General features: G+C 45.8%; 1 protein-coding gene and 2 long non-coding RNA genes across 5 annotated transcripts in view; 1 reads left to right on the top strand and 2 right to left on the bottom strand.

Annotated features, from left to right (window-relative positions):
• SLC24A3 (solute carrier family 24 member 3) overlaps positions 1-25,133 on the bottom strand; it is a 481,958-nt gene that overhangs the window by 96,045 nt on the left and 360,780 nt on the right. The gene's annotated exons all lie outside the window — the stretch shown is intronic.
• Positions 16,447-23,587, top strand: LOC140618003 (uncharacterized). The gene is made up of 3 exons (XR_012018166.1): positions 16,447-16,561; positions 20,986-21,147; positions 23,254-23,587. It is a non-coding gene; the product is annotated as an uncharacterized lncRNA (long non-coding RNA).
• On the bottom strand, positions 19,129-23,483 carry LOC140618004 (uncharacterized). The gene is made up of 2 exons (XR_012018167.1): positions 20,045-23,483; positions 19,129-19,719 (listed from the first exon to the last, which is right to left on the bottom strand). It is a non-coding gene; the product is annotated as an uncharacterized lncRNA (long non-coding RNA).

The following is a 25,133-nucleotide window of genomic DNA, read 5'->3' on the forward strand; positions in this document are numbered from 1 at the left end:
TCTTGAGAAACAGAGAGAGAGAGAGAGAGAGAGAGAGGCAGAGACACAGGCAGAGGGAGAAGCAGGCTCAATGCAGGGAGCCCGACGTGGGACTCGATCCCAGGTCTCCAGGATCACGCCCTGGGCTGAAGGCAGCGCTAAACCGCTGAGTCACCTGGGCTGCCCAAACCATTCTTCTTTTAAGATTATGAGCTGTCATTGGCAATAAATAAAAGTTCCTTCTGTCAGTTTCCAGTAACCCAAATCCAAACCCAAATCAGACCTAGAGAGCCTTATCATAGATCTGTAACCTAATATACCAAAGGGAGAGGCTGCAGCCTGGAGAAGCACCCCACACAAAGGCTGCCCAAAGTGGTTGAATATTAGCTAAGCAGGTGCTCCAGATATGTCAGTTGCATAACAAGTTATTTTAAATGTGGTGGCATAAATCAACCATTCCCATGCTCATAGATCCTATAGATCCATGGAGAGAGCTCATCCACTGTAGCTGGCATTGGTTGATGTGGCTTGAGGATTGGAGGCTGCAATCATATGAAGATTGCTTATTTTCATGTTTTACTTCTGGGCTGGAAATACTCAAATAGCTGAGGTAAGAAATCTGGGCCTCCTCTAGCTTCTTTCTATTCTCCAGCCTGGCAGCTCAGGTAGCTGGGCTTCTTTCATGGCAGTCAGGGCTCCAAAGGTCTATGTACTGAGAAATTTGAGAGACCAGGGGAAGCCCTATTGCTTTTTGTGATCCAATCTGGAAAGCCAGGCAATGTCACTTCCATCTCACTCTATTTTATAGAAGTGAAGCACTAGGCAGTCCACAGTCAAGGAAAAGGTAATGAAGCTATTATTTTTGGATAGGAGAAGGGTAGAGGAATTTGCTGCCACGTTTTAAGCCACCACCGTTGGGCAGGAGTGGCATGGAGTATGGGTGCCAGGAAGCAATGCTGAGTAGCTGGCTGGGAGCTCTGGTCTGCCCTGATGGTCTACCCCGACATGGTTTTACATTTTGGTTTGTGGGAATCTGAACCATTTAGTACTCCCAAAGAGTAAAAATAGCTGACCACAGACCCTTTCAGTTCTGAGGAGAGAGTTAGGCGTGCCTTGTCCTGACAGATAACTAGAATGAAAAAGCTGTGTCTTAAGAATCTGCTCTGCTTCCTTCTGAAATAACAGTTCCTGACAATGTTCTAGCTGAGACTTAATTTGAGATGTATCTACCTAGTTAATCCTCAGAACAGCTCTGTGGGGTAGGCGTTATCACTGTGCTCATTTTTCAGATGAAGAAACAGAGGCACATGAGGCATAAACAATACTTACTTAAGATTACTTAGTTGGGGGCACCTGGGTGGCTTAGTGGTTGAGCATCTGCCTTTCACTCTTACGTCATGATCCCAGGTCCTGGGATCAAGTCCCACATCGGGCTCCCCACAGGGAGCCTGCCTCTCCCTCTGCCTGTGTGTGTGCCTCTCTTTCTGTGTCTCTCATGAATAAATAAATAAAATCTTACAAAGAAAAAATTACCTAGTTGGTATATGGTTGCAATGGGCTGAATTGTGTCCTCCAAATACATATGCTTTAGTTCTAATCTCCAGTATCTCAGAATGTGACTGAGTTTGGATATAGGGCCTTTAAAGAAATGATTAAGGAAAAAGAGGTCTTATGGGTGGGTCCCAATCCAATACGACTGGTGTCTGTTTAAGAAGAGATCAGGACACAGACATGCATCCAGGGAAGACCACATGAACACCCAGCAAGAAGACTGATGGCCATCTACAAGCCAAGGAGAGAGGCCTCAGTAGAAACCAACCCAGCTGGCACCTTGACCTCAGACTCCCAGCCTCCACGAGTGTGAGCAAATAGGTTTCTGTTATTTAAGTCCCCCTAGTCTGTGGTACTTTGTTAGGCAGCCCTAGTAGACTAATGCATGGTGACATGGGAATCTGAACCTGGATATCTGGTTTAGACCCTGGTCCACATTCCCATCCATTCTACTGTGGGGTCTGGGAAGTGGGGGGTCTCCATTGGTGATCCTCTTCCCCAACTTCCCCCACCATTGGTAATCAATGTGTTTTAAAGCAGGCTGGCACTCCTTACGTGCAAGTTTCAAGGTAGATGCTCAATGGAAATGGTAGGAGAAAGCAATTCAAAATGAGGGGGGGAAATTCTCACTTGAAATGAGATTATTTAAAATAGGATGAGGGGAGATTTAAAGCTCCCTGGGATTTGGCTTGAAGTTGGAGATCAAAAAGGGAAGTCACAGAGCCTCTTGGAACCTCCCCGACTTCATTACCCCGCAGTTATATAACATGTGGCCTTGGCTGAACCAGGCACCAGAAATTCCTGCTGGGACACCCTGCTCTTTTTATTAAATCTCTCTTTTTATAATTGCTGCTGTGAGAGGCAGAAAGTATATGGGGTCAGCAATGGATACTGAGAGTATGTGGGCAGGTGGGTAGTTCAGGGTACAGACCTTGGATGGCAGACTTCTCCCAGGAGACTTCCCTTGCTCTAAACCTCAGAATGGCAGCCCCAACACTGCTCTCCTACAGTCAAGTCTTGGTTTCACCAATTTACCCTCCCAGATCTGCCCTGAAACAAATGTCATGGTCAATGTCCTGTGTACTACATGTGAGAAGAGAAGGCCTCCATGTCAAGGTCACCTCCACTGAACATCTCAAAGCCCTGCTGATTCAAGACTGAGAGTCTGCTTCTGTACCCTACTGGCCAGTGATGGAGGGTGGTGGGAAGAAGAGCATAAATGTATGTCTATAGCTGCCATAGTCCTGTGGGCTTCTTACCCAACATCATCTCTGGGTAACACTTTCAAGTACTCTCTAGGGCTATGTTTTCTTAACTACTTGGGGGCGGGTACAAATACACTGGCATGGAACTCACCAGGGACTCCCCATGACCTATTCTCAAATCTCATCAGAGTCTGGAGTCCAGACGAAGGGCTGGGTCCACTCCAAAGTTGCCTGAAGAAAGCAGTTTCCATAGGACTACCAGCTCTGAAGGCTGGGGCCATTTCCATCAGGAGTGCAATGCTGGAAAGGAGCTGACATCCTTATGGATGTGGCTCAACATCAATCGGTCAAAATTCCTAAATGGCTCTTAGGCCTTTCAATGCCCTCTTGATAACCAGGCCCTCCCTGGGACCCATTTCCTTCAAGGTGATTTGAACACACAAACTTCCCTTCTAGTTCAGGTGCCCACTGTTTGCATGGCCTTGGGATTGGTAGGCAGGTCTAGGTCAGCTGTCTCAAGATGGACAGAGGGCTGGGAACTGCAAGGTCAGAGCACTTGCTAAAATGTGGCCAAGAATCACCATACTTCTCCAACACACTGTCCTTGACTGGGTGCATGTGAGTGCTCAGAGTTCCTGGGATGGCTCTGCTTGAGCACATGTGGTGGGCATGGAGAGGTGATGCTCAAACCCCTTTCAGGGAAGGACTGGCTGCCCAGCCACAAAGGTGTGGTCAAGTGGCTTCCAGCCCCCAGGCTGGGTCTGCAGACAGCAGCTTTGCTTGAGGTCACATCCGTTCTGGGTGGCACTCATCCACTGACAGAGAGGCAGTGGCATATAGGCTGGAAAGTTTGGCCCAATGTGGGCCATATCTGTTCTAGAACTCTGCCTGGTTAGTTAAAGCTTTGGAGAGTCTGTATCGCAGCTTGACTTTAAATCAGGCTGTGAAGGGAGAGAGCTCTTCCCTTCACAGGTATTAATCCCTAAAGACCTCTTTCACCCAAAACTGTGTCTCAGTGTCTGCTTGCAGAAGACCCAACCAGTGGCAGCATGTAATTAATTCATTTAAAATGCCTAGGGTTCTGATTGATCTGGCCCTGATTTTAAAGTAGGACCCAAAAAGAAGCATAAGCCAAACTGATCAGAACAACAAGAAAACCAACTGGAAAAGGAATTAAACCATTTGGTGGGAATGATCTTCTATCCCATAAAGGTCTGTGAGGATGAAGCTCCAAACCTCATAATTAAATTAAAGCTTAAAAGATTATAGCTTTAAAAAAAGGGATTATGGCTTGGATGATGAGCAAACAGCAAAAGGTCCACTAATCAAAACACACATATGCACACACATACCGCCAGCAAATTTCAATTTGGGTTGTTAGATGCTACACCTAGTGGCTCGTCTGATCTGCCTTGAACTCTCCTACTAATTCAGATTCACTATTCAGGACCAGTCTTCATGCTCTTAGCAGTGATCCAAGTCAGGATCCATGTGGGTCAACAGAAGCAAGGTCACGGGCAGCTGCAGAGCAGGTGGCATTTTACTCAGAATCCATGTCCAGAGGGGCCAGAGGGACTCAGAATCCGAGTCCAGAGGGGCCTCGAAGTGTGACTGCACTTCTCTGGTTCTACATTTGCACTGGGTCTTTGGTAAATATGAGCCTGCTGTGTACTGTGCACTGGATGGGAAACGGAGGTATGGGAGACAATGCTTGTTCTTCCAGTGCCCACAGGCCAGCTTGGCAACCCACAGGAACATGTACATGGTGGGCAAGAGGAGCAGAATGGGATCGAGAGCAAGGTTATATGGTAAGCACCAATGTCTGCATGAAGGAGTGTCAAGGGATCTGTGGCACTAAGAGACAGCTGCTGAGGAGAGGAAGGTTGTGGGCCAAGCCCTGCAGGAAGGGCCTTCTAGGGGAAATATACTGTATGGGGACACGTATACCAGCAGGTCTTTTACTGAATATTTACTATATACCTGGTGCCATTCTAGGCACTTTACATGTGTTAATTCATGCAACTGTTACAGTGACTCCACAAGGTAAAAACTATTATTATTAACCCACTTTACAGATAAGGAAACTGAGGTACAGAAGACTTAAATAATTTGCTTAATGTCATGTGGGGAGCATGTGGCAGAAATGGATTCAGGCCCTGCAGTGTGACTCCATATTCTAAGCACTTAATCACACTCTCAATCTTTTCAAGATGCCACTACAGCCAATCCCTATAGTTCTACAAAAATGGCAAAGAATACAAAAGCACATTTTGCTTGACTGTAGACCCCAGAGGTGGTTCCCAGACTCAAGGGAGGATCCAGCCAGTTCTGCTTGTAGAAGTATCTTGGAGGCTGGTCTATACTCTGGATTTAAGTCTAAATCATAAGAGTTTGGCTCAGGCATCAGAGTCCTGGGTCTCCCAGAAATACTTAGTATCCCTGGGAGCAGCCGGTGGGAAGTGTTGCCCTGGCCCAAATGCAGTAATGGATTTCAGAACACAGCAGCCATGGTGGTCAGTCAATTACTTTCCTGCAGTTGGGAATAGAAGAGGCCCATTTACAAGGCTGCCACCTATAGAAATGATCAACATTCATGGTGGGCAGTGCTGGGCCACCTGCTGCAGCCCTGTTCTCATCAACGCTCCTCTCTATGAGTTGGAGGAAGACCAACCTTCCCTGGAAACTCACCAGAGGCAAACTGCCTCCATCCTCATCATACTATTGAAATTGCTTATCAGATCTGTGGACATACACACCTGGGAGGTGAGAATGCACTGCAGGAGAGAATCATGATTTAAAATGATGTTAGCAGCCTGTGCCAAGACAAACAAGGGTGGTGTGGGAGGAACGAATGCAAAGAATCTCATACCTAAATATAAGACAGGGTGGTGCATGGGAAAAAATACCTGGAGATTGAACTGTTCAAGAGTCCCCATGAGTCAAGAGTGAGTCGGGATGCCTGGGTGGCACAATGGTTGAGTGCCTGACTCTTGGTTTTGGCTAGGGTCATGATCTCAGGGTCATGAGAGCCCTGCATTGGGCTCCATGCTGGGCATGGAGTCTGCTTGGGGCTTTCTCTCCCTCTACTCCTCACTCCCGTTCTCTCTTTCAAATAAATAAACAAATCTTTAAAAAGAGAGAGAGAGAGAGCCAACTGCCACACAGACCAATGTGGGCTCCAGCTGCCTGAAGGTGCATCTCATATGCTAAGTGGGAGGTGATATCTTCCTGTGCTCGGCACTGATTATTACACACTTAGTGAACAGTATACCTCTGATCTGGATCCCATTCTGGGGTGTAGACACTGACTATGGGTTAACATCCTAAGGCAGGACAAGTGTCTTGAGACCAAGTTCCAGAAGAGGGGTTGGTGAATTGAAAAAGCCAGGGAGGAGTTCCCATTCTGAACTGAAGCCTGAAGGTCCATCTGAGATCTGGCTTGCATTGTTGATTAAGTAGGGAAGAGATCTATTTTGTCTTGACACATGAGGCAGAGAGATAGGACCAGTTGCCACATGTTCCAGAGAGGGACATTTGAGCTGAATACCATAAGGAAGAAGTCTTCCAAAAATTTTTAGTAGGAGAACTTTGCAAAATTGTAAGCTCTGTATCACTAAATGATACGCCATTGAGGATGGATGGACACTTGATTGTGATGTCTGTTCTTCCATCAGTTCAGTGCCAAACAGACACCCAGCACTGTTTAGGAACTGAGGATAGAGTAGGAGGTGATATGCCTATCACCATAGGCACTGGTGATACTTGCATCCCATGGGAGAAAGGTGTATAATAAATAAATATATAGTAAATCATGTAGCATATTAATGATGGTATATACTATGGAGAAAAATGAGGCAGAATAAGGGGACTGAAAGTTCTGGGTGGAGACATGTGTGAACTTTTCAGCACCATGATGGAGGAAGCTCTGAGAGCTAACATTTGAATAATGCCTGAGGGACGTGTGAGAGTGAATGTGTGGATGTCTAGGGCAGAGATGTTTCTGAAGGGACAAAGAACAGGTGCAAAGGCATGGGCATGGGATGTGTTTGTGAAACAGTGGCAGGCCAGTGAGGCCAAGGAGGGGCAAGTTCTAGGAAATGAGGTCAGAGGGTCCCAGAAGCCATTTATTCTGAGAGTGACAGGACCCTAATGGAGGGCTTAAGCAGAGTGGTAATATGCTCCCCCTTAGACCTTCAAGTTATTCTGGCTGCTCTGTGGGGGCTCAGAGCTGGAAGAGACGAGGGAAAAACAAGGAGACCACCCACGGGCCTATGCAGCAATCCTAAGGAGGGACGATGGTGGCTCACCCAGGACCACAGCTGCAGAGGTGGTGAAAGGTGGCCAAATTCTGGATGCATTCTGAAGGTCCATCTAAGAGAATTTTCTGATAGCCTGGACATGGGTTCTAGGGGTCTGGAGTCACCAAGGATGACTCCAAGGTTTCTTCCAGCCTCTACAATGATGGAGACACAATTTACTTATAAGACCATGGGAGGAACAGATTTGCAGGAGGTTAGGAGCCCACGCTTGAACATATTTGAGCTGTCCCATAGTGACTGGGGGCAAGGGTCTAGGATCATCAGCATGTGGATGACATTTAAAGCTATAAGCCCAGAAGTGAGTGTGGAGAGAAAAGAGAACTGGTCAGAAGACAGTGTTGTTGTTTTTTTGTCCAGTGGGGAGATGAGGACAAATCAACCAAGGAGTCTGAGGGGGAGCGATGGGGAGGTGAGCCAGGGCTGTTTGGAGCCCAGAAGCCAAGAAGAGGAAGTCTCTCCAGGAGCGAACAACTTGCTGCTGTTCCAGCAATTGAGAAGATTGTGAATCAGCTTCAGATTTAGCACCATGATTTTACGAGAGCAGTTACAGGGAAGTGAAGGGGCACCAGCTGGTTTCCAGTGGGATCAAGAATCTATTCAAGGGATACTATATTGGAAGAAAATTTGTACTGAGAGATGTGCCCCCTCTGAAACCTCAGATTCTACATTCTTACTCTTTTCACTCCGGAAGAAGTTTTGATTTGTGGAGGATGGCTGAAGGGGCATAAACTACCTCAAATCCCAAAGGTCCAAAGAATGCTCAGGTAAATTTTCTCCTGTTGATCCATTCCTCCAGCGGCTTTATGGGTGAAAATGGCAGTAATCATTTATGTACAGGCCACTCTGCTTGGAGGTGGGGGTCCTGACTGAGATATCAGGAATCTCAGATGAGGTTTCAGACAGATCACTGTTTTCAAAGAATCTCTCAACACACTGCAACTACTTTCTTTCCTCTTTGTCCCAAGAACCAGGTCAGTGATGGATTTAACCAACATTTTAAAGATGGAGAAATAGGCAGAGAAGTGTAGAATCATGCAGTGGAGACAGACTGGCTAAGACTGGTCTTTTATCCTAAATTTATCCGCAAACCTACTGAATTTGTAGAGGTTCTGGGTGTTGGTAAGACTTGCCCCGAAGGTTTCTTGCTGAGAAGGGGCCACTTAAATTTAGAGTGGTCATGTGTTCTAGCTCCCCCTTCCTCCTATCCTTCTTGAAAAAGGAATTTAGCATCTGCAAAACCAGTATCTTCCTCCCTGAGAGCAGGAAAGAGGATCCCATCCTCTCTCTGGTGGGTTTCTGCAATACAATGTGTGGGAGACATAGCTCATTTCCTGCCCATATCTCATCAGCATCAACCATTTTCTTTTCTTTTTTTAATTTATTTTTTATTGGTGTTCAATTTACCAACATACAGAATAACCCCCAGTGCCCGTCACCCATTCACTCCCACCCCCCGCCCTCCTCCCCTTCTACCACCCCTAGTTCGTTTCCCAGAGTTAGCAGTCTTTACATTCTGTCTCCCTTTCTGATATTTTCATGCACATAGGCTGTACTTCCAACTTCCAGCATCAACTATGTCGGGACATTCTCTGCTCTGGCTTCACATGGGACAGGCTGGAGTCTTTTACCAGTGACTAATGGGAGTAGATGTGTACATACCTCCACTCTCTCACTCCTGGGGGAGAACCCTGATGCACGTGTTCCCCACCATCTCCCAGAATTTTCCCATGGGACTGAGTCCCAGTTGTCTAGGGCAGTAGCCTGCTTGACAGAACACTGTTGGGTGCTTCTTTGTCTCCTTTGCCTCTCTCTCATTCAGGTTTCCAGTCCCAAATAAATTACTTGCTCTTAAATATTTGTCTGAAGGTCTACTTCTAGAAAATACAAATTTGACTATAGGGGAAAAGGTTCCAACATCTGGTGTCCCTAGATTCTGTGTCATTACCCTTCATGGCCATTCCCACCAGGAAGCAGGGTGTGGCTTAGGGAATATGGATTAGAGCCATGAATGAATGGGGTAGGGGCCCAATCCAGCTCTACTATTCAGTCTCTAGCCAGAGTTCTCTCATCTTTAAGATGAGCAGGGTGGGCTAGCTCATCATTAAGGTCATTTTCAGTATTCAAGTTCTACATTTTGTTTTTTTTTTTTTTTTTTTTTTTTTTTTTTTTTTTAAATTTTTATTTATTTATGATAGTCACAGAGAGAGAGAGAGGCGCAGAGACATAGGCAGAGGGAGAAGCAGGCTCCATGCACCGGGAGCCTGATGTGGGATTCGATCCCGGGTCTCCAGGATCGCGCCCCGGGCCAAAGGCAGGCGCCAAACCGCTGCGCCACCCAGGGATCCCAAGTTCTACATTTTGAAGAACAGAAAGAGTAGCTAGAAGATCCCAATCTATTTCTGCATAAGTGAAATAATATTTGGTAAAAAACAAAAACAAAAAACAACAGAACAAAACTCAAAAAGAAAAAAAAAAGAAGGGGAGAAGGAAGAGGGTAGTGATGGAGGAAGGAGAGAAGAAAACGGAAAGAAAAAATAAGAAAAAAGCACCAACTTCCAGGAAAATTTTTTTTCTTTGGAACTGAGCAAATGAACAGTTTCCACTTGAGTTTCCTGGTATGTGATCCAACACTGGTATATTGACTTAGTGAGTATAAATCACAGATCCACAGTTGGAAATCAAGATAAGCAAATGCTTATTCCATTTGATGGCAAACACCACAAAGTTCAGTTACTGTTACCTCTTCCACCGACTTACAGAAATCCAGAGGCCCCCAAACCAAATGCTGTTTGAAGTCCTTTTACAGAGACAGATACTTCTCTTGTTATTTAAATATAATAAACATGGGGAGAACCAGAAGGAGAGAAAGATGACTTCATATAGGACTACCTGAAATAAAGGAAAATTGCACAAAAAAAGGCTGCACTGAGATTTTATCTTGAAAAATAAAATGCAGAGACCTAACGTTTCCTTAAAAATTTATGTTCTAAGAGCAACCATGCACTGCTTGCTATTATGAATGGGGGTGGTGGTGGTGGATCTTGTTGATTGCTCCTTGGTATAATTTTCCCATAGAGCAGTGGAAGAACATGAGATAACAATGCCCCTTCTTTCTTTCTTTCTTTCTTTCTTTCTTTCTTTCTTTCTTTCTTTCTTTCTTTCTTTCTTTCTTTCTTTCTTCTTTCTTTCTTTCTTTCTTTCTTTCTTCTTTCTTTCTTTCTTTCCTTTCTTTCTTTCCTTTCTTTCTTTTTTTTCTTTTTAAGATTTAATTAATTTATTTATTCATGAGAGACACATGCACACAGAGGCAGAGACACAGGCAGAGGGAGAAGCAGGCTCCATGCAGGGAGCCTGATGTGGGACTTGATCCTGGGACTCCAGGATCACACCCTAGGCCGAAGGCAGGCACTCAACCACTGAGCCACCCAGGCGTCCCAACAATGCTCTTTCAGGTCTATTTTCCCATAATCACAAAGAGAGTTTGGGGGGAAATATTCAAGGATTTCATCCAGTTTTCCAAGTCTCCAATCCCACTCCTTTACTATTGGAGTCATTTTCTTTGGAATGATATAGAACCTTTGTCATCATTCTTAGGTTCATTCTCAGTCATGAGATCTTCATTTAATAGTGTCTTTGTGTGGAGGGTATAAGCAATTCTCCAACACATCAACTTCATGAGATTTGCATTTCTGTGTGATAGTACATTGTTCAACAAATAGCCATTAACTGGATAAAAAGACTGATATAACAGGTGGAAAGATGCTACTGTTATAAGCAGGGAAGGGTATATAAGGGGGGCTTGTTTTTTTTCAAGTGCTCAATTCCCTAATGAACATTGTGTATTTTCACAACTCTGCTTCCCTATGCAAACTGCTTAACAGCAGGGGCTCAGGTAATGTATCCTGTACATCAATGAGCACCCCTGGCTCCATTATACATTATACTCTTTGTCCACTTAAAAAATATAATATCATTTTTCTTCTTTTTAAAATCTTATTGTTATATGGTGATTTCACAGAGACTATAAAAGCCTTCCCAACAAATGGAGCAAGTGGTTACTAATCTGCAAAGGAAAGCTATTGACTTAGTTATGCTTCTTCATTGAGCTGTGTGTGTGGACATAAGACACAGCACAGATACCAAAGGACCAATTTAAACTCATGTTGTAGAATAATGCATTAGGATCTGGAAAACGGTATAATTCATTTGGCATTTACCAACCTATAATTTCACATTGCTTGTCGCCTTAAAGGTGTATGTAAACCTTATACTGCTAATAATACTCACAAATGTACGTATTTCCCTTACACCCTCACCCCCCATATCACCATCACCAGAGAAAGCAAATATCAGAAGAATCCATTTGGACAGCCAAGTTTAGGAGTTTACTAGAGCTTATCATCTGCACACTTCAATAACAAAATTGAAAGACAGCTACAAGAGTTCAAAGAAGAGGAGATATGTCCACTTGGTAAAATCAGGGAAGGCTTCTTGCAGGGGGGACACTAAATAGAGCCCTGAAGAACAAAAATGACTTGAACTTTCAGAATTGGGAGATAGTGTGGAGTGAAAAGAGAGGAGAAAGGCATTTCAACTAGAAGTAACAACACATATGTATGCACACACTTGTCCAGAGGTACAAAAATGGGAGATAGACACCAAGCTGTTTGGTTCTGCTAAAAATGTGGGTAGCTGAGAGATAGCCAGGAATGGGAAATGGCTACCAGGATGTGACCATGGAAGGTGGATCTTGCAGCTAAAAGATGACATTAGAGAGGAGATTCTGGAAGGTTAGTCGATGTGAAAATAGATTTGAGGAAGAGAAGCTAAAAGGCAGAAAGACAGGGGTGAAGGGACTCTGGCAGTCAAGTTGCCCAAGAATCAAGTTCTGCATTGGATGGTGTTAATGGACTTGAAAGGAAAAGACAGACACAAGAAATGCTGTGATGGAGGCATCAATCAGATTTGACAACAGGCTGGATGTAGGGTATCTGCCATGAGGCTGGGGCTTAAAATGTGAGACAGAATCCAAGTACACACACACTGCACCTGAAGAACTCAGGTGGGATGGTGGGATGGCTACTTTTATGTGTCAACTTGAATGGGTCATGGAGTGTCCTGATATTTGGTTATATATTATTTCCAGGTATGTCTGCAAGGGTGTTTCTGGGTGAGACTGCCTTCCCCAGTGTGGGTGGGCCTCACTGAATCTATTGAAGGCCTGAAGAGAATAATGGACTGAGAAAGAAATGTTTCTTCACCTGTTTTTGGGCTAGAACATTGGTCTCTTGCCTTCAGACCTGGACTTGTACTGGAACTTACATCAATGGCTTTCATAGGTCTCAGGCCATTGGACTTGGAACTATACCATCAGCTTTCCTGGAGTCTCCAACTTGCTGACTCACCCTGCAGATCTTGGGCCTCCATAATCATGTGAGTCAATTCCTTATAGTAAATCACTTTATCGATATGTGAGTGAGTGAGTGAGTGAGTGTGTGTGTGTGTGTGTGTGTGTGTATTGAGGAGTGGAGGCCAGAGAAGGAGGCGAGTCATATCTGACAGGTTCTCAAAGAGTATCTTTGAGTTGACTCATCTTTCTGGTGCCTTCCTTGAAGATAACTATCTGGATCCACTCAACTTATCCATCCCTCCTTACATCCTCATGTCTGTTCATTAATTCACGAAGGAGCCTGGGGGGGTGGCTACAGAATGGCAGGACTGACAGGTGAACCAGGATTTAAAGCACATACACACTGGAATAGCCAAGGGAGGCTGGACCCAAAGCACAACAGTGAAGTTCAGTTCATAGTTTGACCAGTACTAGCTGTGTGTGAACAAGCCACTCCCCCTTCTGAGCATCTGCCCACCCATCTGCCCTGGTCATTCTTCTGGGGTTTATGACCTTCCTTGGCTTTCTTCCCTCTCCACCCTCAGTCCTATATGCCCTATGCCCCCTCTGATCTCTCTCCTACACATAAAGGGAGACACAAATGTTTTCTATTGGTATTTATGGACAGAGAAGAGGTTAGTTAGCATACTTTCCTGGGTTCTAAAAATTCACTCCTCAGAGTCAGATGAATGCAATTTGCAAAGTAATAGTTCAGATTCAAATTTACAGAGAAGTTTTAGAGCTTCATTGGAGCTTGAAATCCCTTATAAGGAATGTGTTTCTGCATTTCAGCACCAAATAATTTTTAAACACTCTGAGCTTTGGAATAAAAAATAAAATCAATACCAACTGCCATCACTTCTGTGGGCACTGCCTGAACTGTTCTCAGCAAGAATCATCCCTGCTGTAAGAAGCTCTGTTAAGTGACAGAAGTCCCCTTCCCCCACGCTGGAAGCCCTAAGCACTCAGCAGGTAGTAATTAGAAAAAGAAAATCCACACACACCAGTGAGCAGTGTGTTCACGTGGAACCCAAGCAGGCAGCCCATCCTCATCTGCACCCCAGAAAAACTCTCAAGGGTTACTGAGAGTTATTCTGCTGAACACGGAGCCCCAGGTATGATGTCAAGGCCCACTCTATTTCAGGGACAGAAAGAGTGGGAGGGCTGGCTAGTTTGGCCAGCTCTCCTTTGCTGGGCCAAACAGCAAAGCCCAGCTGGGGGCATCAGGAGGCCCAACCCAAGGATGATTTCAGGCATTAGGAACAATGACTGCCAGGGCAGGAATTCGAACTGGGCGTCAGAACAGGCTTCAGAGGGCGGCATAGCTGTTTGGAGCAAAAACAGGTGAGAGGCAGCCTCTTCCTTCACAGCCCACTAAACCTGCTGCTGCTTCCAGCCACCATCCAGTGGAAGATCTGGGGAAAAAGCAGCTTGATAGGTAGAATTTCCTTGGTCTTGTCAAAGCCATTAAGGTATGTTAGTTTTCTTTTGGTTTGGCATGTTCACCAGACTGATTCGCAGGGAAAACTGAAGCTTTGACAATTTGGTGGTTGTGAGTTGCTGGAGAAGAGGATGAAATATCAGGTCTCTAAACAGAGATGCCACAGGGGGATGTCAGAAAGCCTGTGCTGGAAAGAATATCTTTTCAAAATAAGAACAGCATGTTAAGATATAAGAATATCTTTTCAAAATAAGGATGCACAAATCTGGTGATAATTCCAATGGCAGGCTCATGGAATTGAATCTGTATCTCTTAATGGCAGTCAGTATAAATTGCTAACAATACTAAGAATCGGTTGATGTCAGCTTCAGAAACTCACATGTTGCTTGTTACATTCTAGCACCAAAGCTACATTTTATAGAAAGAAAGGGAAGAAGAAGGGAAGGGATGGATAAGGAGGGAAGGGAGGAAGAGAAGAAGGAAGAAGAAAAGAAATGAAAAAAAGAAAAGATCTTTGTGGAGAAAGCTTAGTAAAAGTTCTATTTGGAAACAGACTAGGCAGTGGATTGAAGTGATGGAAAAAATTGTAGAGAAAAAACTAGAAATAAACACAGGGTGAAAGTCTAAACATCAGACAGCTGCGGTTGAACTGGGTGAGAGTGTGGAACTTTAATTAAATCTGCTCAGTCAAGCACTTCATACAAATTGGTCTTTAACCATTCCACGTGGTCCTGGGTTTCCCCAAATCCAAGGCCATTGCAGGACTGAGATGAAGTCAGTGAAGTCTATTGCTCTCACCTGGTATTATCTGCCTATCAGGAGTCAGATGCCCCAGGCAGCTGTGCAGGGAGGTGGGAGCATTGACTTTTCTGTGAAACAGCTGCAGGGCTGAGGGCCTGCTCTGCCATTTCCTGGCAAATCCCTGACGCCTCTGAGCCTGCTTTGTCCTTTGTCAGATGGAATAACTTTTACTGTATTAGTTAATCTACTGCTCTGTGACAAACTACCCTCAAACTTAGCAACTGAACACAAAAACGCTATTATTTCACAGAGTTTCTGAGGGTTCAGAATTTGGAAGTGGCTCATCTGGGTCATTCTGGCTCAAGGTCTCATTAGGTTACAGGAAGATGTTGGTTGGGGTCACAGTCATCTGATGACTTCCAGGAGTAGAAGAAACTGCTTCTGAAGTGGCTCAGTCACAGGGCTGGCAAATTGGTGGTGTTGGCAGAAAGCCTCAGCTTCTCCCCACGTTGACCTCACCACAAGGCTGCTTGAGTGTCTTCACAGCATGGCTGCCTCTTCCCCCAGGACAAGTGACCCAAGAGAGAAGGGGAGGCAGAAGCTACTGTGCCTTTTATGGCCAGCCTCCAAAGCCACATACTGCCTTTTCCACAATATACTATTGATTACATGGCTTTTCCTTGTTTAGTGTGGGAAGGGAATAAAGACCCCTGAATACCAGGAAGTGGTACGTCACCTTGGAGGCCAGCTATCATATTTGTCAAATATTTGCCTTCATTTCTCAAATTAAGGGTAACTATACCCTGATGTTATTAGGAGGGATAACCAAGAAAATGCACGTGTAGTGCCTTGCTCTCAGTAAAACCCATCGCCTCTCACTAGGATACAGGCCAACTTTAGTCTGGGGAAGATGAAAACTACAGGGTACACTCAATGCAGGCACCACAGAGAGAGTCTGGAAAGTAGGGGAAGCTCAGCTTGAATAGAAATCTGTCACATTACAACCTTAAAGTAATACCTGGGAGATGACTCTTTAACTGTGAGAGACAGATAGCATGTTGGCATGTTCACCAGACTGATTCGCAGGGAAACTGTGCGACAGAGTGGACTCCTCTAAAGGGAAAGGAAAAATGTAGGCCAAGGGCAGAATGGGCTGCATGAACCTATAGACAGTTCTGGTTTCAAATATTCTGACCCGTTGTTCATAACAAACCACCAAACCACTCAAGCAAATTCCAATACTTCAGCACCCAAATGGCTTCCCAATTTAACTCTTTCACCTGGAAGTGGCATAAACCTTGGTCAGACCAAGTATTCCAACATGGGTGTGGGAGGAAGGGGAAATAGACCCCTGAGTGGGGGAGGCAAACACTCAGACTTGGGACTCGCTAATCAGAATGGTCACTGGAAGAGGGGGATGCTGGGAATTTGAAGGATAAAAGGATTTGGAATGAGACGAAGAGGAGAAGGTGGCTAAGGCTAATGGACTGCATACTCTTTCAGGAACGGAACAAAGGCTGAGCGAAAAGGGGTTATTCTGATGTGAGGATACAGAGCTGGAGAGAGGTGAGGGAGGGTGGGGGGAGTCACTGGAGAAATTCCTCAGAGGCGGCAATTTGGGTTTGGAGCCAACACCCAAAGGCAGATAGGGTGGGGACTCACACTTGGGTGGTATTAGAGATGTTGCCCGTGTGGCATGAACCTGGTTTAGAACCATCTAATGCCTTGACAGACCTTGGTTAACATGCAGATTTCTGATTCTTTCCACCCTTTGTGATGTCGCACCAGGAAAAGTGCTCCCAAGTATTTCCCTAGAACAGGGTCCTGAATGAAACCAAACCCTTCATCGGGACCCTCAGGAGCCAGGCCAGCCTCACCCCTGGCTCTGCCATCTGGGTCCTCCCTTTCCAGAAGCACTGGCTTCTTCTCTGTTCCTGTAAGTTGCCCCATAGTTCCCATCTCATGGCCCTTGTGTAGAAGTTCTCTGCCTGGAAATGTTCTAGGTCTTTGCCCATCTGGCCGCAGCCCCAAAGAGCCCTTTGCTCCCTGTAGCACGTGAGGCAGTCCTGTTCCAGCCCTTTACTCTCCATGAGTCACCAAGGTTACCCTGTCTTAGTATCTTCAGACTATTTCTATTGGAAATGACCTTGTTGATTTAATGGGTGCTTATTTACCATCTGTCTTCCCTCGGCTGGAATAACAGGGGCCCTTTCAGTCTTGTCATCATTTTCCCAAGCACTAGACCTACCACTCAGTAAATGATCACGGATTAAGTAAGTGGCTGGACCACACCAGGGCTGTGTGGGGCTGCCCTTTGTGGGATGATGCCACTGCAGCCCCAGGCCTTCCTTGGAAATTCTTCCACACACCTGGAATGATGGGGCTCACTTGCATACCCGGCTCAGTGGGAGCAGAGCCCCAAGGTAGCAGCAGTTGGTACCCCAGGAATTCACAGAGTTTTCTTGGTTTATGAGCATGCATAGCTCCAAGGCTGGCAATATCACACTTAATTCCAGAATGAATAAGTGATTCGATGAACAACAAGAAAAGAACTAAAGGGAAAATGTGTCTGGACACTCTGAAAGCTCCGGGAACCCTCTCCTTCCTTCTGACAGAGAAAGGACTTCCCTCTGAAACAGTGGCTAAGTGGTTTGACACCGGCCAGCCCACTTGGGCAAACAGATATTTAGACCGTCCACAGGATCTGGTTACAAATACAAAGTCAATTCTGGTCTACTTATGGGGTTCACTGATTTCTGTCTCTGGTGGAGCTTGCTTGACATCTGAGCACCAAAAGCCTTCAAACAAACTCAGAAATACCGACTATGGTCCCCACTTCTTCACACCACTCTTTTCTTTGGAAAAGGAGAGAAATTAGGGAATGCAAAATTGAAAACATAAATAGCCAACAGCATGCACCCCCCACCAGGGGCCTGGCTCATCAGTTGGGGACCTTCAGTGGGCCGATGCTGTGGCATGGCCAGGAGTGCTCAGACCAGAACCCCACAGAATTTTGGGCCAGGACCATGTAGGACTAGTGAAGTAAGCCCCAATCCTGGCCACATCAGGGCCAGAGACTTGATCACTCATAAGGAGCCTTCTACTTCTAAATCACACTTGGGTTCATCCAGGAGGAGCTGGCAGGGTCTGACAGCAGGATCTAAAGGCAACAGAAGGCTGAAGAGGGCCAGAAGTTGAACCTATCACTTGGATAAAAGCAAGAGATTTTTCTGCCTTACCTTGGTCTACAGCTTTGTGCAGGAAACCAACATCTCACCAGGGACACCCCTGAGCTTTGCCTCCTCAGGGCAAGTAAGACCCCACCTGGCTGTCCTTCTCCATCTTTCCTCCTTTTCCCGGCAAGAGAATGGACTCCTCTAAAAGGAAAAATGTAGGCCAAGGGCAGAATGGGCTGCACGAATCAATCAGGGGCAACCCCAAGCAACGTGGGACAGTGGGAGGGCAAGCCTCTGCTGCTCTGTGCTGTGGAAAGTTCCTGCACAATAGCAGGGGCATTAGAAAGGGTCTTGACATCAATTTTGTCCCATAACACATTTCACTACCTGCTGTAGTCAGGCGTGTATACACGCAGCTCAGAACAGTCTCAGCTTCTGCAAGGAGCCATCATCTGGTTTTTCATTGAGAGACAGCCCCCCCATCCCACCCCCCGCCCCCGACTAGGCTGCTGGTCTCAGCACTTTCTATAGAAAGTTCTATAACAGAAAGCCTTAAAGGAAATTCCATATATGTAGACACTTCTAGACTAGAGAGAAGAGCTGACAATCTGGGGTGGCCTCTTCCTTCAATCGCAAATCGTGTTTTTTTCTACGACTTTCTACCAAGAGAGACCTCCCTGCATGGCTTTGCTTCGCTGGGTTTTGTTCCACAGTGATTAAGGATACAAATTCTAGAACGGGACTGTCTAGTTCTGAATCCCAACTCTGCTGTTCCTGGATGTGTGCTCTGGGACAAGTTTCCTCACCTCGCTCTCTGGGCTCAATCTTCCTATCTATAAAATGAGATAAACAGCTACTCCATGGGGTTGATGGAAGCATTAACTGAGTTGATATCTGTATCTAGATCTATAACATTTTATATGAACTCAGATGAAATCCCAATAAAGATGAGGTGTTAATACTAAACCTATTTTTTTTTAAAGTCAGCTTAAAAAATATTTATTTATTTGAGAAAGAGACAGAGAGAGAGAGAGAAGAGAGACAGCAAAAGAGGGGGTTGGTGCGGAGGGAGAAGCAGACTTCCTGATGAGCAGGGAGCCCAATGCAGGGCTCAATCGCAAGACAGTGGCTTAACTGACTGAGCCACCCAGGTGCTCCTAAAACTATCTTTAATTGAAATTCAAAATAGATGGTAACTGGAAGCAGAAGAATGTTACATATTGTTAAAAAAACAAAAAAGGAAAAAAGGCAACGATGCTACGGGGAGCCCAGAACCCATGTTTCTAAGCAGCAGAGTGTCACAGTAATCAGAGGCAGAGCAAGAGAGTGCAAAAAACAAGGTTTACTGTATAATAACCAAGATCTTGACATGATGAAAGCTAGGGGTCCCATGCTGTTAACAGTTGACCTCGCCCTGCATCCCCCCACTGGGTGCTACTGCATCAAGTACCCTAATTCTGATTTTCTACGCCCCAACTGCAGCCACAGTTTGAGTTGGGGAAAAAAATGACAAACAAATAAAGCACACCCAAGCTATTTTCTTGCCCTATCTCCTGAAGAGTGGCAGCTCATGTATATCCACTGCAGGAAAGAGAGTGCCCCTTCCTGCTGCGTAAACATAAGCCGTCCCTTGGTTGAGTCAAGGGGGTCAAGGGGAGGAAAGCCCCAGGCCAACCTCTATGCCATTTGACTGTAAAAGCCAGACATTTGGTACATGAGCTCTCTTGTTGCCCCAAACCGGTCTGCATGCTATCCGGAAAGGTTAATGACGTTTGTTTATTTCTCACTTGGAGATTCAGGCTCAGGTCCAGTCTTAAGGTTTCCATTTAAATGCAGAGTGATATTTCCCCTGCAGGAAAGAGCAGCTGGATCAGGAGGGCATAAATGTCTTACTTCACATAAATAAAAGGAGATTGGCCTGGAATAGAAAAAAGTGAACTATAAAAGTGTTTTGTTATATTAAAAAAAAAGGCAAAAAAGAAATCCACAAAATTTTCCGTGGTTGCTTCTCCTGTTTTAAAGTTGCAAACCGAGTCCTGCCGGGTTAGCAAGTAGAGACAGGGCTCATTGGGAACTCAGAGAACCTGGAGTAAAGACAGCCCCATGGTACCGCAGCCTAGTATGATCTGATAAGATATCCCAGCTCTGTCCGGACCCAGGGTAGGTAGGGGAAAGGAAGTGGTAGAGAAAATCATGAGTCAAGCCACATCATAGTAAATGCTGGGGATTTCAACTGTTCTTACCTGACTTCACCAAATGCAAGATCATGACTACCACCGAGCTATGGAGCTCCCAGGTGTCAGCTGCAAGTTCACAGAGACTGAGGGTAACATGAGATGGGCATTGCAATCCAGGACTCCGGGGTCACTACATCTGAGGTCCTAGATGGAGCTGATCAGGGCTTTCTCTTGCAGTGACACCGGCAGGGGCAGTGGCTCTGTAGGACAGCTGGGCTGGGTTCCTCAGGCAGGCTGAGTACGGCTGTGTGTGACAAAAGCTGCCTAGCAAAGAGGCTGGTGACTAATAGATGGCTGATCAGGCTTTGAATTGAAAAAAATGAAAATAAAATCCCACAATGTATTTTGGCCTCCTTACCAAGTTTCTGGATCTGACACACCAGGGTAGACTTTAGAATATGTTAGATAATACGCTGGCTATGCTCTGAAAACGAACCCTCCTCAGTTCTCATGACTGATTTGTACTCATTTGTATTGCCAGGACCCATTTATATGGGTCAAGACAAAAATCTTGAATCTTCTATGATTTATCTTATTCTGTCACCCTCACTTCTAGTTCATCAGCAAATCCTCTTGGCACCGTCTCCAAAAATATTCTACATCTGACAACCATTTCTTATCATTGTTACTGCCCCAAATTCAACTCATGCCTCACCATAGACTTCCGAGCTAGTTTCCCTGCCACCATCTTGTCTCCAGAGGGTGCCTCCCCACCGCCCCCCGGGTAGTTGGAGTAAATTTCCCAAAGTATAAATTAGGTAATGTTACTCTATAGCTTGCAACTCTCCAGTGGCTCCCCATTTCACCCAAATCCTCACCATGATCTGCTTCCAACCAGAGCTCTCTCTCAGCCACACTCTGCCTTCCCTAGGCTCCAAATAGGCCCTTTTCCTGCCCGCAAACATGGCACACTTGTACCTGTCTGAACACCCACTGCTCTTTCTCAGGTTTCCATATGGAGTCGCCATGAATACTTGCTGGCAGAAAATGGCTTCGGGCACTGAGCCACTGCCCACTTGGTGACTGATGTCATCGTTGCCGATGTCACTGATCATCATTCCACCAAACCCACAGAGCAGCTTGGTGCCACAGGTGTCCTTGCCCTACAGGTGAGCTGCCTGGGCTCAGGGAGGTGACGTAGAGCTTCCCTACAGTTCTGCAGCCTGCAGCCTCCTCCCGAAGCTCAGGGTTGCTGGGGATGGTGGTGGTCACTGCACATACCCCTTCCTGCTGCGCTTGCCACTGGTGTTTTTCTTATTCTACCTTGTGAGGTTAGTAGACCAGCCTTTTACACTGTCTCCGGGCAGAAGCTGTCTTGTGCTTAGGGGTCATGCTCTCTCTGCTCAGAGAGACTTAACAGTTCAAAGCAGTGCCCAGAACCAGAGTCTTCATTTTAGATGGTGCCATTTTCTTCATGGAGTGGAATACAGGAGTATTTTCTCACCCCATGAACCTATCAACAGTTTCAAAGGTCCTTTTCCTGAAAACTCTTTATGAATTGGTATTTCTTCTCCCATCTCCTCTCTGTGACCCTTACTTTGCTTTATTTTTCTTCACAGCACTGACCACCGCCTGCCATAATATATCATCTCCTCCTTTCACTCCCTTGCTATCTCAAACTCTGTCTGTCTGTCTGCCTGCCTGTCATCTATCTAATCTAGCAATCTATCATCTTTTTTGGGTACTTCACATCCCACAGGCCACTGCTAGAATGTGATTTTGTTTCACTAGTATCTCTTCAGTGCATACTAGACACTCAGTAAACATATGTTGCATCATTCAATGAACTGACTGACCAAAGAAGGAATATAAAATAAACATTTCCTCTTAGATGATAATCAATGGATTATTACCCTGGCTTTAAACTAACAGATGACAATACAAAGAGACAAGCTACCTTTAATTACCGTTATTGTGCAGGCAGCCCAGGATTGTAAGTCCTGGGGATTCTCAGTGTCAGGGGCTGGCTATGGCTCATGCCATGGGCACTCTGACCATAGCTGCTTGGATCCAAAACATGAAATCTGGTCTGTTCTTTGCCCATGCAATGCTCTGTATGTGTGCCAGGTGGTGGGGGGAGGAGACAAGAGCTAAGAGCAGGGAGGACTCTGATGGCCACCCAGCAGAAGGCCTTCTTTGTCTCACTACAGATATATTTTCATGACTTGCTACGCTTCTGTGTGCTCTTATATCATGGGGAGGTTTCTAGGACTTTGTGTCTGGGGTGGAATTAGAAGGTCATGATTAGAATTCTTCACCTCCCCTAGTGCTGCTGCAGGCTCTGACTGAATAAAGGGCAAGTGTCTTGGTGAGGGGCTCTCTGTGCCAAGTGCTGGGATGCCTGCACCCCCATGGAGCCCAAGTGTGAGTGCACAGGCCCAAGACACCAGAGTCCACCAGAAGAACGTTAAGCTCAGCAGATGCCACATGCACATGCCATTTGGGAGTGAGGGGCATCTGAGGATCCTTCGAGGGATGGTGAGAATGACCGCAACATGGAGGGAGCTTGCTGGGTAAGGCAGGGGCTAAACCTGCTCTCTGAGTTTGGCCTGAGAGAGAGCTAGTTAGCTTGGTGCTGCTGGCTGGATCCTTGCAACCCTAAAAGCCTGGTTCTGTGGCTGACACACTGCTCAGCCTCTCAGAGCTCAGTTTCCTCTTTTCTAAAAACAATGTCCTCGTCATAGGGCTGTTGTGAGGACCAGGAGCGTTAATATACACAGAGTGGCAAGACAGTGCCTGGCACAGGGTAAGGACCTAAAGCGTGTCGGTTAAAGAGAAATACTATATAAAACAAGTATCTGTCTGTCAGAGATGCTTCTATCCTCCCTACATTTACCATCAATATCCAGCTTCAGCTGCTGGTCGGGGAGAGGGCTGGTTGTTCACAGCTTATATCTCTTTTTGTGATTTCACTAAGGGGGAGTTTGGCTCTGATTCAATTTGGCACCAGCCCACAGGGCAGATTCCTACTAAGAGCCCCACTCGTCTACACCAGTGTGGAGGACACTGTGTTCACTTGGGCAGGATCATGGAAAGAAATGTCATTTGTGTTGAAAAGATGGACTCTCTTTGGCGGGTGGGGGGTGCGGTGTCCAGCTGAGATGGCTGTAAGGTTCTGGTCTCCTTGTGCATTGAAAGTCTTGGCCAACCCTGAGAATAGCCCCTCCAAGGATGGAGCCGATCTGAAACCCCATCCCCTTTGTTCACTTTCAAAGAGCAACGTGAGAATTATATGGGAGGAATGTCCGGCTCCGGCTGCCAGAGATGTCTGCTTTCCTCCTCACATTTCTGGAACTGTGCATCTCAGCTCTCAGTGACTGCTACACACAGTCAAGCTGGGTGAAGAGAGGTGACCTCTGTATTTTCTCCCATACAACTGAAGAGTACCACTTCTAAGTACCTCTTTTGCAAACCCACATGCCAGCAATGAAAGAAATAAAGCATGGCCAAGACCACTTTAAATAGTTTCTAATGGCCCTAAGCTCTAGTGAAAGTGGAAGTGAACTGGACAGAAGGGCTTGGGGAGGGGGTCCAATGTGATGGTTAGAGGATGCCTGAAACAGTGGCAGAAAATGACAAAACTTCAATTTAAAAAATGGGCCAAGCTTTGAACAGAGTCTCCATCAAAGAAGATACTGGATGGCATATAAGCAAGTGGAAAGATGCTCAACATCATGACTCGTCAGGGAAATGCATATGAAAAACCATAGTGATGCCACCCACTCTCACTAGAATGGCTAAAATTGAAACAAAATGAAACAAATAATACCCAGTGCTGCTGATGATGCAGAGTGTCTGCATCCTCACATAGTGTGGGAAATACAAAATGGCTCAGGTACTTTGAAAAACTGCTGGCATTTGCTTACAAACATGTTCACTCTGCAACCCAGCAATTGCACTTCTGTATGATCCACCCAAAAGAAATGAAAGCCTGTATTCACATAAAGACCTGTGACAGATCTATCAGGTGTGTTATACCAGTCAGGGGGAAGCAGCCACTGAGGCGGCATGTGATACTGCAGTTGTCATTTGGTCATTCATCTGTTTTGGATAACTGTCAAGGACCAAAAGCTATATATTTGGGGTAGAACTGATCACATTCTCAGTTCTGGGGAGAAGAAGATAAGGGATGGGTAGTTCTGGATTACCCTAAGCCAACAGGGTTACTCTAGTTCCTTTGGGATTGGTTCAGGGATGGTCAGGTGACCCAAGTTGGCCCACTCAGATTTTTGTTTGATCATGTCAGGTGAGGGATGAGAAGTAGGGTAGGTAGGGAGACATTCTCCTTCTCTTTTGGTCATTGTGGTGTGTGTTTATGAGTCATGAAACAGCTACAGTCACCTTTTGCCTCAAAGGATAGTCTAAGGAAGGAGTCAGAGAAGGCTGGTGATAAGAGAATCACAGAAAATGGGCTGGAGCCCTGAGCAAACCATGCCTGATGTCCATTTTCCTCTGTTTCAAAGACACTGATAAATTTCCTTGATTTAAGAAGCCAGTTATAAGTGGGTTTTTTGTTGTTGTTGTTGTTGCCTGAAGCTGAAGGCCTCTTAACTAATCTAAGTGTGGGTCCAGGAATGGATCTGATTTCAGGAGATCATTTCAAGGAGGCAAAATAAGCCAGGGACAAGTGCAGTAAGCCAAAGTCAAAGCTAACAAAGAGATCTGGGATGAGGATGCAGAGGCCATCAAGATTGAGCACCACAGAGGTGGGTGGGTGACTTTAATGGAACTCAGGGTTGGGAACAAGTGTGTGTCAGGGGAAGATCAGGTATGGGGTCCTGTCAGTACCTGGCCTTGAAGGGGCACTGGGGATGGCTGGGGAAAAGAAATGACCAGGAGACACTGAGGGCAGACAGCCAGTTATAGAACTGGGGCATCAAGAGGAGACAGTTCATGCTGCCTGGGCCAGCTGGCCAACAATGGCTGCCTCCTGCCCAAGGCCAAGCTTGGTCCACGAATTTGAGCTGAGCTGAGCCTGCAGATGGGGCTCAAGCAGGTACATCTGCTCTTCTGATTTCAGTTGGTCTCAAATGAGGGCTGGGGATCTGCCTTCTAGCAAAGTCTTCCTGAGGCAGGTGCCCAGCAGCTGTCACTT

This window comes from Canis lupus, chromosome 26 (assembly GCF_048164855.1).
Source record: "Canis lupus baileyi chromosome 26, mCanLup2.hap1, whole genome shotgun sequence".
Taxonomy (NCBI): Eukaryota; Metazoa; Chordata; class Mammalia; order Carnivora; family Canidae; genus Canis; species Canis lupus.